Source organism: Mustela nivalis (genome assembly GCF_964662115.1).
Source record: "Mustela nivalis genome assembly, chromosome: 5".
Lineage (NCBI taxonomy): Eukaryota > Metazoa > Chordata > Mammalia > Carnivora > Mustelidae > Mustela > Mustela nivalis.
Window position 1 is genome coordinate 118,368,377 of NC_139024.1, and position 17,207 is coordinate 118,385,583.

The window sequence follows — 17,207 nt, forward strand, 5'->3', positions numbered from 1 at the left end:
CTGTTTTTAAACCCCTTTAGTGTATTTTTTTAAATTCAGTTATTATATTCTTCAGTTCTGTGACTTCTGTTTGAAACTGTTTTATATTTTATATTTCTTTGTTGATATTCTCACTGTGTTCAGCCATTCTTTTTTTGAATTCAGTGAGTATCATTATAATTATTACTTTGTATTGTTCCTCAGTAATTTACTTATGTCCATTTCAGTAGTTTTTTTCTGAGTTATCTTTTTGTTTTGTTTGCAACACATTCCTGTGTTTCTTCATTTTGCTTGACTCTCTGTGTTGGCTTCTATGCATTAGATGAAAGAGCCTCCTACCCCGGTCTTGAAGGGTTGGACTTGTGTAGAAGTAAACCTCATAGTTCAACTCTGCCCTAGCTTTTGGTTGTCTTTCAAATCTTTGTGATTGTCCAAGCAGACTGTTTTATTTTAATAGTTCCCAATAGTTGAGAGTATATCAAGACCCCCCAAAGGGAGGATCTCATAGCACCTAGATTCAGGTTGATTGGAAGCCAGCTTCTCAGACAGCAGCTTGTATAGAATGCAAATGTATACAGTCCTGTGCATGCAAGTGCAAGCTGTACTGCCCCCAGATCTCTCAGGCTATCTGGAGGTGAGAAGGAGAGCACAAGGATAATGCCTGCCTTTTGAAATCTCAAGAAAGGTTTACAGTCAGCCCTTAGATATGTGTTTAATTAGATATATTTTTTTCAGTTTGCAGCTACAGTGATAAGCTAATTTGCCTTTTTTGCAGAATTATTAAGCTCCTGGGTCTGTCGCTTCTTGCTGTTTCTTGGGGGTGGGAACTATTTGAGAGCCTTTTCTTTGTTGGTTACAGTTCTGTTGTAGCTGCAAGCTTAAGACCAGCTAGCCACCAGAGCCAGGTGATGTAGAGGTTTCCTTTGCAGGGTACCATAGCAGGGTACCAAAGAAGGGCATAACCTTCTTTCTGTAAGATACTGGTGAGCTATAATGAGGTGAAGGGAGATCACAAAGATTGTATCAACTGGTCTCTGTTCCCTGAGAAAACCTCTGTGTTACTGTATAAGTGTGCCAAACCCTCAGGCCAAATTTACAGGCCAAGAAAATAGGCCTCTTTGTCAGAAAGGGGGGATATATTTCAGTCTGCTAACTATGCAGGGCCTGGGAATATTAGTCTGCCAAGAACTGTCTCTTGGTCCTATGCAAATCTGAGACACAAATCCCACTGGCCTTGGAGCCAGGCAATTAAGAGGCATCTCTTTGGGTGGCAGCTGCAAACACCAAGTCACCATGCATATGTAGAAACTCTCTTCTGGGAGATATTAGTACTGTAGAACATGGCAGAAGGATAGCACAATGATGTCCATTGGTAAGAGCAAAGAGGAGAGGAGTGCAAAGAAGAGACCTCCCATGAGAAAAAAAAAGAGAAATGATAAGGAAAAAAAATAATAAGAAGAAAAGAAAAAAGCCCCCCACCCCCCAAAAAAAAGAAAGAAGAGAGGAATAAAAAAAGACTGCACCTGCTGGCTTTTTAGCAAGGCAGAGGGAGTGTAGAAAGATGATGTTCACAAGCATCGGTACTCAGTGTTCCAGCATGCACCTGTCCCTCAGACCAAAACTCAATATTAAAATGAGTCTCTTTCACATAAAGTCAGGACATGTTTCAAAGGACTACTAATGTGCTGGGTCCTGGGGCAGGTGAGTCTGCATGGGCTCTTTAAGAGTTATTCCTTCTGCAGGACTGCTGGCTCTCCATCTTGTTTCTCCTTGAATGGCCTCGCTTGGGGATGAGCGTTCCAGGCCTTGGAGGTTAGTGTATGCTCTGACCAGAATGTGGGAACGCTTGTTCTGCTCTTCTGTAAAGTTGCTTAGATAACTTCTTGTAAAGTTAACATAGTCACTACTCCCCTCCCCTTTCTGGCACACAGTTGCCACCAGAGGGCTGCTAAAGGTTAGGACATTTTGACCTTACCACAGTGCACTCTGCACCTCCTCTTGCTCTGTAAAATCTGTGGGGTAAGATCCAGACTTGGCAGACAATAGCTGCACAGCACTTGGATCGTTGCCCACCTGATCCCCCCTCAGTAAGTTACCTGAATAAAACGTGCATGAACTGTATGGAGTCACATGCCTCATTTTCCTGGTCTCTGAGTGTCTTCTCAGTTTGAAGGATAATTTACCATCCCTCTTTCACCCTCAAACACAGAGTTTGCCACAGCCCCATCAGTCTTCAAAACCAGATGCTTTGGGGATTTTTCTCTCAGGTGCTGGTCTTAAAAGTTGGGGTGCCTGATGTAGGGTATGAGCCCTTCATTCCTCAGAGAGAAACTGGGTTTTGAGTTCTCTTCTGCTGAGGCTGCCTGGGCCATGGGGTTTATGGTGAGATTGTGTCTTAGCCTCTCCTACCTGCTTCCATGGGTCTTCCCCCTCTTTTGCCCTGTGTAAAGGGGTCTGCCAGTTTTAAGTTTTTTTTTTTTTTTTAGATATTATTTGACAGAGAGAGAGAGAGTGCACAAGTAGGCAGAGAGAGAGGGGGAAACAGGCTCCCCACCTAGCAGAGAGCCCGATGTGGGCCTTGATCCCAGGACCTGGGATCATGATCTGAGCCAAAGGCAGAGGCTTTATCCCATTGAGCCACCCAGGTGCCCCTTAAGTTTTTTTTTATTGTTTTCTTTTCGGAGGAAAATGCTGCACCTGTAGCTACAGACTCAGTGTGTCTGTGGGAAGAAGTGAGTTTAAGAACTCCCTATGTCACCGTGTTGAATCGGAACCTGCATTTCTTATATTTGTTGTCCACATCTCATGGTGTGAAGGAACTTGTGTGTTTGGGTTTGAGAACATGGAGACATAGAACACCGTCATGATATGGGTCATCGAGGGCTTAATTCACTTCAGAAAAGCATGCTGAATTACAGAATGCAGAAGGACCCCCCCCCCCCAAAAAAAAACAGGTCAGGAAGCAAGGAAATCTTCAGATTCATAGGTAACTAAAATTCAGAAATATAAATGAAAATTGTGATTGTAACGTGATGGAATCCTCCCTTTGTCTCTTTTTTTAAACATTTCTTTTCTTGAAATATGTGAGGTACATGATTATCACCCCTTGTTTATTTGAGAAAAGCTTATGAAGACACGTGAGCAGAAGGTGAGTTCCCATGCAAGGGAGGCAGGAAGGGCCACACAGAAGGGGACCAGGAGAGAACAAAGATGAGTTCCTGCAGTTACACTGGGGCTTCCAGGTCAAGGAGAGAGCAGAGGGAACCTTAGGGAGGACAGGTGCTGCAGGGTCACTGAAGCTGGGCCAATCAGATCCTAAGAAGGCACTGTATTTGTGGAGGAATGAGAACGGGAAGCCTTTCATTCTGAGAAGACGGTGGGAAGGAAGGTTCTTCCTGGAGTGTCACCATCTCCACGTCAGCTCAGGAGACCTGCAGAAACAGAGCAGAGTGTTGTTTCCAGACCCACCTCTCCAAGCAGCCTCTTCCCTCTCCCAGGGCCTTGAGTTAAAGCACTGCAGCAAGAAGAAGAATGTATTCTCAGGTCTCCCTGAGCCAGTGCTACTTTTGAGTGCAGACCATTTATTAAGTGGAGAAAAGGAGCTTTACTGCCAACTGCTTCCCATTATTTCTGTCTCCTGGCTTGTCTCTACTATTGGTTCTAGGAGACCAAGTCTACCTCTAAAAGAGGATTAAAGAGCATTACCTGTTGGCTGAAGTCCAGAGTGGCCTGAAAAGAGAGGGGGAACATATATACTTAAAAGTATAGAGGCAAATCTGTCCCCAGATACAATGTCCCCAGCTCCAGAGCCCCGCTTTAGATTTCTCTAACACCACAACCCGCACTGCATGATGCCACGGCGGAGAGGAGACCAGGAAGTGGGAGGTGTGACCCAGGAAGTTTCTGTCACACAAAACCAGTGTGATTTCACTAGTGACACTTCCTGCATTTGTCCCAGGTTTTCTACCCACGATCTCCATGCCTGTTAATGTTTTTCTTATCTCCACAGGCCACAGCGTATTATACTTCAACACTGTAACCATGGAGTGTTGATTTCTGGATTTCTGGGAAATCTGAGGTTGACCAGGTTAGGATAGGTTTTATACACTGACAGGAGAACTAACTTAAACAAAGCCATGTTTCTTCCTCTAGAAATGTCCGGTGGAGACTCACCAACAGGTGCCTTACCCTTCTGATTCCTGAAATAGATGAACAGCCCCACCACGAGGAAGAGCAGACCCAGAACAAAGCCTCCAGTTCCACTCAGCAGCTTGCTCTGTGCAGAGTCAGACTGTGTCCCTAAGAGAAGATGCTGTTTTAGTGATTTTTTATTCGAAATCCAACTTCTTTGATGGAGACACGGGGATTCAGAACTTTGAGAATGGGGGAAGAAGTCTGCCCTGAAAGAACTAAAATAATTGGACATTACCATAAAAGAGATTTAAAAATCACACTGAATATGTACAAGATTCAGGCAATGAGCTCATTTAAATATCACAGCTCTGATAAACCCACTACTTCAACATCAGATGGATGAGGAGCCTACGACTCCATGAGGTTTGAGTAGCTTCTCCAGAGTGACAGAGCTAACAGAAAGCCCAGCTGAAATTGGATTTCCCTCATGTCAGGAAGGTCCCTCCACTGTAGATTACCTACCTCTTTGGAGATCACAATGAACAAGTCAAAGCCAACAGTACCAGAAGCAGAAGCTCAGCCAGAGGCAGGGGACTGGTGCCCAGGGTCAAGGGGAACCATGACCTGTGATATCGTGGAGGGATCAAAACAGGGGATGACCTCTTTCTGCCTGCAAGGCATAATCCCCTCCCTGGGAGTTAGGCTTTGAGAAACAATTACCATGCTACCCCCAGTGATCTGTGCTGAAGAGAAGAGATCATGGAGCAAATGAAAACATGGTGTAAGGAGGGAGAACCTTGACACTCAGGAAAAACAAAGTCCCCTCCCTAGTGGGTGAGGAACTTAGGAGATCAGAAAGCTTCTCACTCCATTCCACGGTTACAGGGCTCATCAAACTGGGGTGCTCCACTTGGCAGGTGTAGACCTCTCCACTCTGAGGAACTGTCTCCAGCATCACCAGGGTCTGGAAGGTCCAGTCTCCATTACGGATCGGGCCTGTGGACACGACTCCAGACTCCTCTTCCTGGCCATTCCAGAACCACCTGACTTCAAGTGGCCTGGATAGAAACCATTCACGGAGCTGATCAGGAGGTTGTGGTGCTTCAGGGACTGGGTCATCCCAGGATACACAGTCACTATAGGCTCCACTAGAAGAGAAGAGGTAGAGGGACTCAGTGAGGAAGACAGACTCAGTCTCCCTGGTTGGCTGCCTGGCTGCCTCTGGTCGCTGTTCCCGGGCTGAGTCTCAAGCATGCTTTCCCCAAAGCTGGCCATGTGGCCCAATAAGAGCCAGTATCACGAGTCTTGAATTTAATTCTGACCGTAAGGGTCCATTAGATTTGAGAGATATTGGAGAAACTTGTGGTCTTTTCTTTTTCATAGTGTACAATACTTATTCACTTGTTGAAGTGTTTACAAATCTTTGCCTAACATAAGAGATATGAACTGAAATTGTCACTTCTGGAGCTAGGCTGCCTGGTTTTAAATCCAAGCTCTGACTCTTACTGGTTGAACCTGGGAGAGTTTTCAAATTCTTCTGTGCCTTAGCTGTCTCACCTACAAAGGGGGGAATAATACTAACTACCCCTTGAACTTTTATGAGGTTCATTGGGTCCACAATATGTAAAACATTGGCTGGAACTGAGCCTTCACGATATGTTAACTATTTATTGTTTTTGTTACCTATGAGAGAAAATATGACTCAAAGCATTATGAATAAATTGGGGAGCAGCAGTTGTTTGTGGGAATGTTGGTGCATTCACACCTTTGAAAATCACAGAAATGGTTCTGCCCTGGATTGCAGGATTAGACAGAGGTGGTTTTATATATCTCTGAGTTACAGAGGGAAAGAAGGAAAGTCATTCATTAGAAAGTTCTTATCCTTATACTCAACTAATCATTCTCTGTCCTTATTGGAATTGTTATCATTTTATAGTTTTCTCTTTTTCTAAACTGATATTTGAAGCATCTGGGATTCATTAATATTGTGTTTAATATTTGAGACTACCTCTGATACTACCAGGCCCTCAATTAATACAATTGGTATTTAAATTGGTATTTAATATTAAATTAATACAATTGGTATTTAAAGTACCATTTTAAAGAAATGGACAACTTTTTTTTTTTTTAAAGATTTTATTTATTTATTTGACAGGCAGAGATCACAAGTAGGCAGAGAGAGAGGAGGAAGCAGGCTCCCCGCCAGGCAGAGAGCCGATGTGGGGCTCAATCCCAGGACCCTGGGATCATGACCTGAGCCGAAGGCAGAGGCTTTAACTCACTGAGCCACCGAGGTGCCCCGAAATGGACAACTTTTATATAATACCACAAAATAGCAGATTTAAGATTGGTGGTGAATCTTTGCCAACAATTTTACAGTATATCTCAGTAAGTAGAAATGTATAAATTCTCAAATGGAAAATAAAACAGAATCATATATATACCAGAAACTGGAGGAAATGCTGAATCAAATTTCAGCTAAGTGTTAAGAATTCTACTACATAGCGGGGCACCGCTATGGGTGGCTCAGTGGGTTAAGCCTCTGCCTTCGGCTCAGGTCATGATCTCAGGGTCTTGGGATCAAGTCCCGCATCGGGCTCTCTGCTCAGTGGAGAGCCTGCTCTCCTCCTCTCTCTCTGCCTGCCTCTCTGCCTGCTTGTGATCTCTCTTTCTCTCAGATAAATGAATAAATAAGAAATCTTTAAAAAAATGTTATTTAAAAAAAAAAAAGAATTCTACTACATAGGGAACACATAAAGTCACTGAAAAAAACTGGGATCTCAGAGATAATGGATAATAGATAATACTTAGAGCAGTAATTACAATTGGCATTTAAGTATGTGAAAAAATTAGAGGAATCTCAAATAAAAAAAAAGAAATTTCCAACTTAGTGTCAACTTTGAAAAAAAAATCTAACAAAGGAATGTGAGATAAATTGTTTTAACTGTACAAAGTAATAGTATTAGCCACTTACATGATATTAGCATAAAAAGAGAAACCTCAGTATGTTAATGATAAGAAGAAAAATTAGAATTTAAAAGGTAGTTTTAAAATAAATTCAAATGTGTGAAAACACTGTCTCTAAGGAAAAAAAGTACCCATAAATTTACCTAAGAGAAGCCTTAGAGGGAAGATGTGACTCAAAGTTTCTCCCAGCCCCCCCAAATTTGTCTTTTATATTTTTTCTCAGTGAAATGGTTTTGCACACAGTACACTTACTTCAGGGTTTTCAGAATTAAGAAGGGACATATACCATAAAAATCCTAGAAAAGGGGCATCTGGGTGACTCAGTCAGTTAAGGGGTTGCTTTGGTTCAGGTCATGATCCCAGGGTCCTGGGATTCAGCCCCATATGGGGCTCCTTGTTCAGAGGGGAGCCTGTTTCTCCCCTGCCTGCCGCTCCCCCTGCTTGGGCTTGCTCTCTCCCTCTTTCTCTGTGTCCAATAAATAAAATCTTTAAAAGAAATCCTAGAAGAGAACAGGCAATAAATTTTCAGATACTAGCCATAGTAACATTTTTTTAGATATGTCTTCTAAGGCAAGGGAAACAAAAACAAAACAAACTGTTGGGACATCAAAATAAAAACCTTTTGTACAGTGACAGAAATCATCAACAGAACAAAAGCAACCTACTGAACAAAAGAAGATATTTGCAAATTATATATGCTGTAAGGGGTTAATATCCAGAATATATAAAGAACTTAAACAACCACACACACACACACACACACACACACACACACCAGACTGGGGCACCTGGCTGGCTCCGTCAGTAGGGCATGCAAATCTTGATCTTGAGGTTGAGTTTGAGCCCTATGTTGGGTGTAGAGATTACTTAAAAATAAAAACATCTTTACAAAATCTGATTAAAAAATGGGCAGAGGACCTGAATAGACATTTTCCCAAGGAACACTTACAGATGGCCAACAGATAAATGAACAGATGCTCAACATAACTGATCATCAAAGAAATGCAAATCAAAACCACAATGACATATCACTCCATAGCATCCAGAAAGGCTAAAATCAAAAAGAGAAGAAATTACAAATGCTGGCCATGATGTAAGGAAAAAGGAACCCTCACACACTGTGTCCTCCCCCCAAGTCCACTCTCCCGACCCATCCCCCACATCCAGGCCCACAGCCCACCGCGCACTCATTTCCGTCCTCCTCGCTCACAGCGCACCCCTCCCACTCTTCCCACAGTCACACACAGACACATCACAGTGTCCCAGCAGTCACACACAGACACATCCACACAATCACAACCACGCATTCCCCACAGCCGCACCCGGACACAACCACACTCTTCCTGAAATGAGCTCTCAGAGAGACCCTCCTGCCCTGGACTGGCTCAAGATCCTGCGTGTTCCTCCTGGACCGAGTCTCTTTCTGTCTCTCACTCCTTCCCCGGCTCCCCGCCCCTGCCGCGCTCACCCCGCCGCTGCACCAGGAAGCTCGCACCCACCCCGTAGTTGTGTCTGCACACGGTGTGCACCTCGGACCTCTTCAGCTCCATGAAGTCCTTCTGGCTGTTCCAGGACTGAGCGACGGGCCGCCCCAGCACGGTCACCGGCCGAACTCCCCCACGTCGCTGTGGAAGCGCACGTCCTCTACCTACTCTTCGCGGTTGTAGAAATACCTATTCGCAGCCGCACCCGCTCCGTGCCGTTGCAATAATGACACTCCGACTTCACCAGCAACAGGAAATGTGCTGTGGGGACAGAGACGATCCGGTCACCCGCGGGCTCCCGGAAGACGCTGACGGCGGCTCCCTCGCTGGCTCCCCCGGCGCCCCCAACCACCAGCACACACCGCCCGTCTTCCCTCTGCGGGCGGCGGGAGAGGCGGCCACTGGGTCCCGGGCTCGGCGGCGGACCCCCAGCCTGAGCAGCGAGGACACTTGACTCTCACCGCCTCCTCCTGGACGCCTGCGGCTGACAGACACCGGCCTCCCTCCTCGCCTCCCACAGCCCTTTCCCCAGCCTTAAACACGTCCCACCTGCTTCCCCGCCCCCTGATCACTCGGTTTAGCCTGAGCAGGCTCAGGCCCTGCTGCCCCTGCGAATCCAGAGGAGGAAACAGAAGCGTCCCCTCCTCTCCCGGATCTGAAAATGCAGGGAAAGTGACGCACAAAACCCAGCCAGGCCGACTTTGTACGGGGTGAGAAATGTCACAGGAGACCTGTGCAGTTCTAGAGCCGAGAATAATTGGATGATCTCAGTTTCCTTGGAGTGCCAGAGAGGTGGTCTCAAGGGTGACATTCCAGATGTGACATGAAAGATTAAGTAGATGTGAGCGAGAAGGTGTGTGTGTGTGTGTGTGTGTGTGTGTGTGTGTGTGTCTGGGAGCAAGGGGGGGCCTGTTTCAGGTAAAGGTAATAAATTGAACAAAAGCTTGAAAGAATTGATGGTGAACCTCCTTAGGAAACCAGAAGGAAAGTTCACTGAAGCACAGATATTGAGAGGAAGGAAGGGAAAAGATTACATTGGAGAAGTCACTTGGGGCTGGGCCCTTAAAGCCTGTGGGTGATAGTAGGATTTTTATTTTGTACTAAATGTAGTGGAAAACCATGAAGAGTTTTAAAGAGAGAAAAACCATGGTCCTATTACAGGATTACAATCCCTTTTCTGAATTTTCAATCCAGATAGCTCAGAAAATCAGTTTTTTTTTCTTGTTTGTTTTTGGTGCCAAAACTCATTTGGTAAATCTGACCTGATGAATTAAGGAGTCAAATATGTCTCAGAGCTCTTACTTATCCTTCTGTAGTTTAATATGTGTAAACATAGTTATCTATGATATAAATGTATATATTTTGGTGTTTTTGTCTTTATGTCATTGCAATGTGAAAATAAAGCTAATTCCTTTATCAGGACCCATAAATGGAGGTCACTCCAACATTCCACCCATATCCCAAATCTAAACTTACAGTCTGCACTTCCAGAAAACACCTGTCAAGGAAACAACATATACCAGTTACAATTCTCCAACTTGAGTTTAGCTAGCTTACCTTCCCCCGGAAAATAAGACCTGGTAACCTTATAAGGAAACCCCCAACCTTTTAGCCAATCATGCATGGTTTCCATGTTCCCTCTTCTAAAGCTCTATAAACTCACACTTGCCCAAATACCTTGGGGAAAGGGCTCCACAGTTTTTGAATCACTTTACTCCCCTAATCCATGGATTATTTTCCCTTGGATAAAGGATATCAAACATTTTACTAAATTGATTTAGTTTTGTCATTTGTCAATGCCAAAAGAGTTAAAGAATAACCCTGTGGTTAAAAGTGAGGCAGATAAATGGAAGCTCCTGATATCATCAGTGGTCTAGAAAGTGGAATTACTGCAGAAATGTGAAACATTATACTAAAAAATATTTGTTGCTGTCACCACCATTTAAGGTTTAAAAAGGCAAGTTGTTGAAAATTAATACAGACTGTGTGAAATAATGAAAAATTTGGCTTAAAGCAAAAAATAGAAATGAAGAGTTGCATTTGTTTTGATTAAATGGATTCAACAAAAAAGTGAATTTTTGCAACTCTCTAGTTTTTTTTTTTTTTTAACTTTTTATTTTTTATAAACATATATTTTTATCCCCAGGGGTACAGGTCTGTGAATCACCAGGTTTACACACTTCACAGCACTCACCAAAGCACATACCCTCCCCAATGTCCATAATCCCACCCCCTTCTCCCAAACCCCCTCCCCCCAGCAACCCTCAGTTTGTTTTGTGAGATTAAGAGTCACTTATGGTTTGTCTCCCTCCCAATCCCATCTTGTTTCATTTATTCTTCTCCTACCCACTTAAGCCTCCATGTTGCATCACCACTTCCTCATATCAGGGAGATCATATGATAGTTGTCTTTCTCTGCTTGACTTATTTCGCTAAGCATGATACGCTCTAGTTCCATCCATGTTGTCGCAAATGGCAAGATTTCATTTCTTTTGATGGCTGCATAGTATTCCATTGTGTATATATACCACATCTTCTTGATCCATTCATCTGTTGATGGACATCTAGGTTCTTTCCATAGTTTGGCTATTGTGGACATTGCTGCTATAAACATTCGGGTGCATGTGCCCCTTTGGATCACTACATTTGTATCTTTAGGGTAAATACCCAATAGTGCAATTGCTGGGTCATAGGGCAGTTCTATTTTCAACATTTTGAGGAACCTGTTTTCCAGAGAGGTTGCACCAGCTTGCATTCCCACCAACAGTGTAGGAGGGTTCCCCTTTCTCCGCATCCTCGCCAGCATCTGTCATTTCCTGACTTGTTGATTTTAGCCATTCTGACTGGTGTGAGGTGATATCTCATTGTGGTTTTGATTTGTATTTCCCTGATGCCGAGTGATATGGAGCACTTTTTCATGTGTCTGTTGGCCATCTGGATGTCTTCTTTGCAGAAATGTCTGTTCATGTCCTCTGCCCATTTCTTGATTGGATTATTTGTTCTTTGGGTGTTGAGTTTGCTAAGTTCTTTATAGATTCTGGACACTAGTCCTTTATCTGATATGTCGTTTGCAAATATCTTCTCCCATTCTGTCAGTTGTCTTTTGATTTTGTTAACTGTTTCCTTTGCTGTGCAAAAGCTTTTGATCTTGATGAAATCCCAATAGTTCATTTTTGCCCTTGCTTCCCTTGCCTTTTGCGTTGTTCCTAGGAAGATGTTGCTGCGGCAGAGGTCGAAGAGGTTGCTGCCTGTGTTCTCCTCAAGGATTTTGATGGATTCCTTTCGCACATTGAGGTCCTTCATCCATTTTGAGTCTATTTTTGTGTGTGGTGTAAGGAAATGGTCCAATTTCATTTTTCTACATGTGGCTGTCCAATTTTCCCAGCACCATTTATTGAAGAGGCTGTCTTTTTTCCATTGGACATTCTTTCCTGCTTTGTCGAAGATGAGTTGACCATAGATTTGAGGGTCTATTTCTGGGCTCTCTATTCTGTTCCATTGATCTATGTGTCTGTTTTTGTGCCAGTACCATGCTGTCTTGATGATGACAGCTTTGTAATAGAGCTTGAAGTCCGGAATTGTGATGCCACCAACGTTGGCTTTCTTTTTCAATATCCCTTTGGCTATTCGAGGTCTTTTCTGGTTCCATATAAATTTTAGCATTATTTGTTCCATTTCTTTGAAAAAGATGGATGGTACTTTGATAGGAATTGTATTAAATGTGTAGATTGCTTTAGGTAGCATAGACATTTTCACAATATTTATTCTTCCAATCCAGGAGCATGGAACATTTTTCCATTTCTTTGTGTCTTCCTCAATTTCTTTCATGAGTACTTTATAGTTTTCTGAGTATAGATTCTGTGTCTCTTTGGTTAGGTTTATTCCTAGGTATCTTATGGTTTTGGATGCAATTGTAAATGGGATCGACTCCTTAATATCTCTTTCTTCTGTCTTGCTGTTGGTGTAGAGAAATGCAACTGATTTCTGTGCCTTGATTTTATATCCTGACACTTTACTGAATTCCTGTATAAGTTCTAGCAGTTTTGGAGTGGAGTCTTTTGGGTTTTCCACATATAGTATCATATCATCTGCGAAGAGTGATAATTTGACTTCTTCTTTGCCGATTTGGATGCCTTTAATTTCCTTTTGTTATCTGATTGCTGAGGCTAGGACCTCTAGTACTATGTTGAATAGCAGTGGTGATAATGGACATCCCTGCCGTGTTCCTGACCTTAGTGGAAAAGCTTTCAGTTTTTCTCCATTGAGAATGATATTTGCGGTGGGTTTTTCATAGATGGCTTTGATGATATTGAGGTATGTGCCCTCTATCCCTACACTTTGAAGAGTTTTGATCAGGAAGGGATGCTGTACTTTGTCAAATGCTTTTTCAGCATCTATTGAAAGTATCATATGGTTCTTGTTCTTTCTTTTATTGATGTGTTGTATCACATTGACTGATTTGCGGATGTTGAACCAACCTTGCAGCCCTGGAATAAATCCCACTTGGTCGTGGTGAATAATCTTTTTAATGTACTGTTGAATCCTATTGGCTAGTATTTTGTTGAGTATTTTCGCATCTGTGTTCATCAAGGATATCGGTCTATAGCTCTCTTTTTTGGTGGGATCCTTGTCTGGTTTTGGGATCAAGGTGATGCTGGCCTCATAAAATGAGTTTGGAAGTTTTCCTTCCATTTCTATTTTTTGGAACAGTTTCAGGAGAATAGGAATTAGTTCTTCTTTAAATGTTTGGTAGAATTCCCCCGGGAAGCCGTCTGGCCCTGGACTTATGTTTGTTTGGAGATTTTTAATGACTGTTTCAATCTCCTTACTGGTTATGGGTCTGTTCAGGCTTTCTATTTCTTCCTGGTTCAGTTGTGGTAGTTTATATGTTTCTAGGAATGCATCCATTTCTTCCCGATTGTCAATTTTATTGCCGTAGAGTTGCTCATAGTATGTTCTTATAATAGTTTGTATTTCTTTGGTGTTAGTTGTGATCTCTCCTCTTTCATTCATGATTTTATTTATTTGGGTCCTTTCTCTTTTCTTTTTGATAAGTCGGGCCAGGGGTTTATCAATTTTATTAATTCTTTCAAAGAACCAGCTCCTACTTTCGTTGATTTTTTCTATTGTTTTTTTGGTTTCTATTTCATTGATTTCTGCTCTGATCTTTATGATTTCTCTTCTCCTGCTGGGCTTAGGGTTTCTTTCTTGTTCTTTCTCCAGCTCCTTTAGGTGTAGGGTTAGGTTGTGTACCTGAGACCTTTCTTGTTTCTTGAGAAAGGCTTGTACCGCTATATATTTTCCTCTCAGGACTGCCTTTATTGTGTCCCACAGATTTTGAACCGTTGTATTTTCATTATCATTTGTTTCCATGATTTTTTTCAATTCTTCTTTAATTTCCCGGTTGACCCATTCATTCTTTAGAAGGATGCTGTTTAGTCTCCATGTATTTGGGTTCTTTCCAAACTTCCTTTTGTGGTTGAGTTCTAGCTTTAGAGCATTGTGGTCTGAAAATATGCAGGGAATGATCCCAATCTTTTGATACCGGTTGAGTCCTGATTTAGGACCGAGGATGTGATCTATTCTGGAGAATGTTCCATGTGCACTAGAGAAGAATGTGTATTCTGTTGCTTTGGGATGAAATGTTCTGAATATATCTGTGATGTCCATCTGGTCCAGTGTGTCGTTTAAGGCCTTTATTTCCTTGCTGATCTTTTGCTTGGATGGCCTGTCCATTTCAGTGAGGGGAGTGTTAAAGTCCCCTACTATTATTGTATTGTTGTTGATGTGTTTCTTTGATTTTGTTATTAATTGGTTTATATAGTTGGCTGCTCCCTCGTTGGGGGCATAGATATTTAAAATTGTTAAATCTTCTTGTTGGACAGACCCTTTGAGTATGATATAGTGTCCTTCCTCATCTCTTATTATAGTCTTTGGCTTAAAATCTAATTGATCTGATATAAGGATTGCCACTCCTGCTTTCTTCTGATGTCCATTAGCATGGTAAATTCTTTTCCACCCCCTCACTTTAAATCTGGAGGTGTCTTCGGGCTTAAAATGAGTTTCTTGGAGGCAACATATAGATGGGTTTTGTTTTTTTATCCATTCTGATACCCTGTGTCTTTTGACAGGGGCATTTAGCCCATTCACATTCAGGGTAACTATTGAGAGATATGAATTTAGTGCCATTGTATTGCCTGTAAGGTGGCTGTTACTGTATATGGTCTCTGTTCCTTTCTGATCTACCACTTGTAGGCTCTCTCTTTGCTTAGAGGACCCCTTTCAATATTTCCTGTAGAGCTGGTTTGGTATTTGCAAATTCTTTCAGTTGTTGTTTGTCCTGGAAGCTTTTAATCTCTCCTTCTATTTTCAATGATAGCCTAGCTGGATATAGTATTCTGGGCTGCATGTTTTTCTTGTTTAGTGCTCTAAAAATATCATGCCAGCTCTTTCTGGCCTGCCAGGTCTCTGTGGATAAGTCAGCTGCCAATCTAGTATTTTTACCATTGTATGTTACAGACTTCTTTTCCCGGGCTGCTTTCAGGATTTTCTCTTTGTCACTGAGACTTGTAAATTTTACTATTAGGTGACGGGGTGTGGGCCTATTCTTATTGATTTTGAGGGGCGTTCTCTGAACCTCTTGAATTTTGATGCTCGTTCCCTTTGCCATATTGGGGAAATTCTCCCCAATAATTCTCTCCAGTATACCTTCTGCTCCTCTCTCTCTGTCTTCTTCTTCTGGAATCCCAATTATTCTAATGTTGTTTCGTCTTATGGTGTCACTTAATTCTCGAATTCTCCCCTCATGGTCCAGTAGCTGTTTGTCCCTCTTTTGCTCAGCTTCTTTATTCTCTGTCATTTGGTCTTCTATATCACTAATTCTTTCTTCTGCCTCATTTATCCTAGCAGTGAGAGCCTCCATTTTTGATTGCAACTCATTAATAGCTTTTTTGATTTCAACTTGGTTAGATTTTAGTTCTTTTATTTCTCCAGAAAGGGCTTTTATATCTCCAGAGAGGGTTTCTCTAATATCTTCCATGCCTTTTTCGAGCCCGGCTAGAACCTTGAGAATTGTCATTCTGAACTCTAGATCTGACATATTACCGATGTCTGTATTGATTAGGTCCCTAGCCTTCAGTACTGCCTCTTGTTCTTTTTTTTGCGTTGAATTTTTACGTCTTGTCATTTTGGCCAGATAAGAGTAAATGAAGGGGCAAGTAAAATACTAAAAGGGTGGCAACAACCCCAGGAAAATATGCTTTAACTAAATTAGAAGAGATCCAAAATCGTGAGTGGGGAAAAAGGGGATAAAAAGAGGTTCAAAAAGAAAGAAAGAAAAAAAAAGAAAAGAAAAAAAAATTTTTTTTTAAAAAAAGAAAACACCTGAGAAAAGTGTAAAAAAGAAAATATATATATATTAGATAAACTAGTAAAAAATCGTTAAAAAAAAAAAAAGGTAACAGTTAAAAAAAAAAAAATTTTACCCGAAGGCGAGAAGAAAAAGAAAAAAAAAATGAAAAAGAAAAAATTAAATTAACTGCAAGACTAAAAAAAAATCACAGGAAAAAGCCATGAGTTCCGTGCTTGGCTTTCTCCTCCTCTGGAATTCTGCTGCTCTCCTTGGTATTGAAACCGCACTCCTTGGTAGGTGAACTTGGTCTCGGCTGGATTTCTTGTTGATCTTCTGGGGGAGGGGCCTGTTGTAGTGATTCTCAAGTGTCTTTGCCCCAGGTGGAATTACACCGCCCTTACCCGGGGCCGGGGTGAGTAATCCGCTCGGGTTTGCTTTCAGGAGCTTTTGTTCCCTGAGCGCTTTCCGTAGAGTTCCGGAGGACGGGAACACAAATGGCGGCCTCCTGGTCTCCGGCCCGGAGGAGCCGAGAGCCCAGGGCCCCACTCCTCAGTGCGCCCTCAGAGAACAGCGCCCAGTTACTCCCGTCTGCCTGACCTCCGGCTGCGCTCCGAGCTCACCGAGCCTGCGACCGGTTCAAGGTCACCCCGAGCTGCGAGCTCACCGTTGGCTCTGTCTCTGCAGCCGGCTTTCCCGTTCCAATACCCGCAAGCTCTGCGACACTCAGACACCCCCGATCCTTCTGTGACCCTGCGGGACCTGAGGCCACGCTGACCCCGCGTGGGTTTCGCCCCGGTTTAGCCTCTGGAGCGATGTCCCTCAGCGGAACAGACTTTTAAAAGTCCTGATTTTGTGCGCGGTTGCTCCGCCGCTTGCCGGGAGCCGGCCCCTCCCCCCGGGGTCTATCTTCCCGTCGCTTTGGATTCACTTCTCCACCGGTCCTACCTTTCAGAAAGTGGTTGTTTTTCTGTTTCCAGAGTTGCTGTTCTTCTTCTCTTCGGTCTGCCGATGGATTTTCAGGTGTTTGCAATCTTTAGATAAGCTATCTAGCTGATCTCCGGCTAGCTGAAGCAGTCTCAGCTTGCTACTTCTCCGCCATCTTGACTCCTCCCCCCAACTCTCTAGTTTTTTAAAGTAATGAAACAAACTAATATGACCTCTTCTACTTTGATCAATTTTTAATATCCATAACCTTTTTTCTTCATTTCCAAAATAGATTTAATAATATCATATTCTCACAGTGTTATTACCAAGTATGAAGTTAAATAGTGACTCTTCCTATGCTGATCACAT

At 42.7% G+C, this 17,207-nt stretch overlaps 1 protein-coding gene and 1 pseudogene across 3 annotated transcripts in view; one reads left to right on the top strand and one right to left on the bottom strand.

Annotated features, from left to right (window-relative positions):
• LOC309865796 (HLA class II histocompatibility antigen, DO beta chain-like) overlaps nucleotides 1-17,207 on the top strand; it is a 140,628-nt gene that overhangs the window by 45,778 nt on the left and 77,643 nt on the right. The window lies entirely within an intron of this gene.
• Nucleotides 3,073-10,197, bottom strand: LOC309865150 (H-2 class II histocompatibility antigen, E-S beta chain-like; annotated as a pseudogene). The gene is made up of 6 exons (XR_014316688.1): nucleotides 10,122-10,197; nucleotides 8,549-9,020; nucleotides 4,981-5,261; nucleotides 4,168-4,278; nucleotides 3,685-3,708; nucleotides 3,073-3,410 (listed from the first exon to the last, which is right to left on the bottom strand). The product of XR_014316688.1 is annotated as an H-2 class II histocompatibility antigen, E-S beta chain-like (transcript).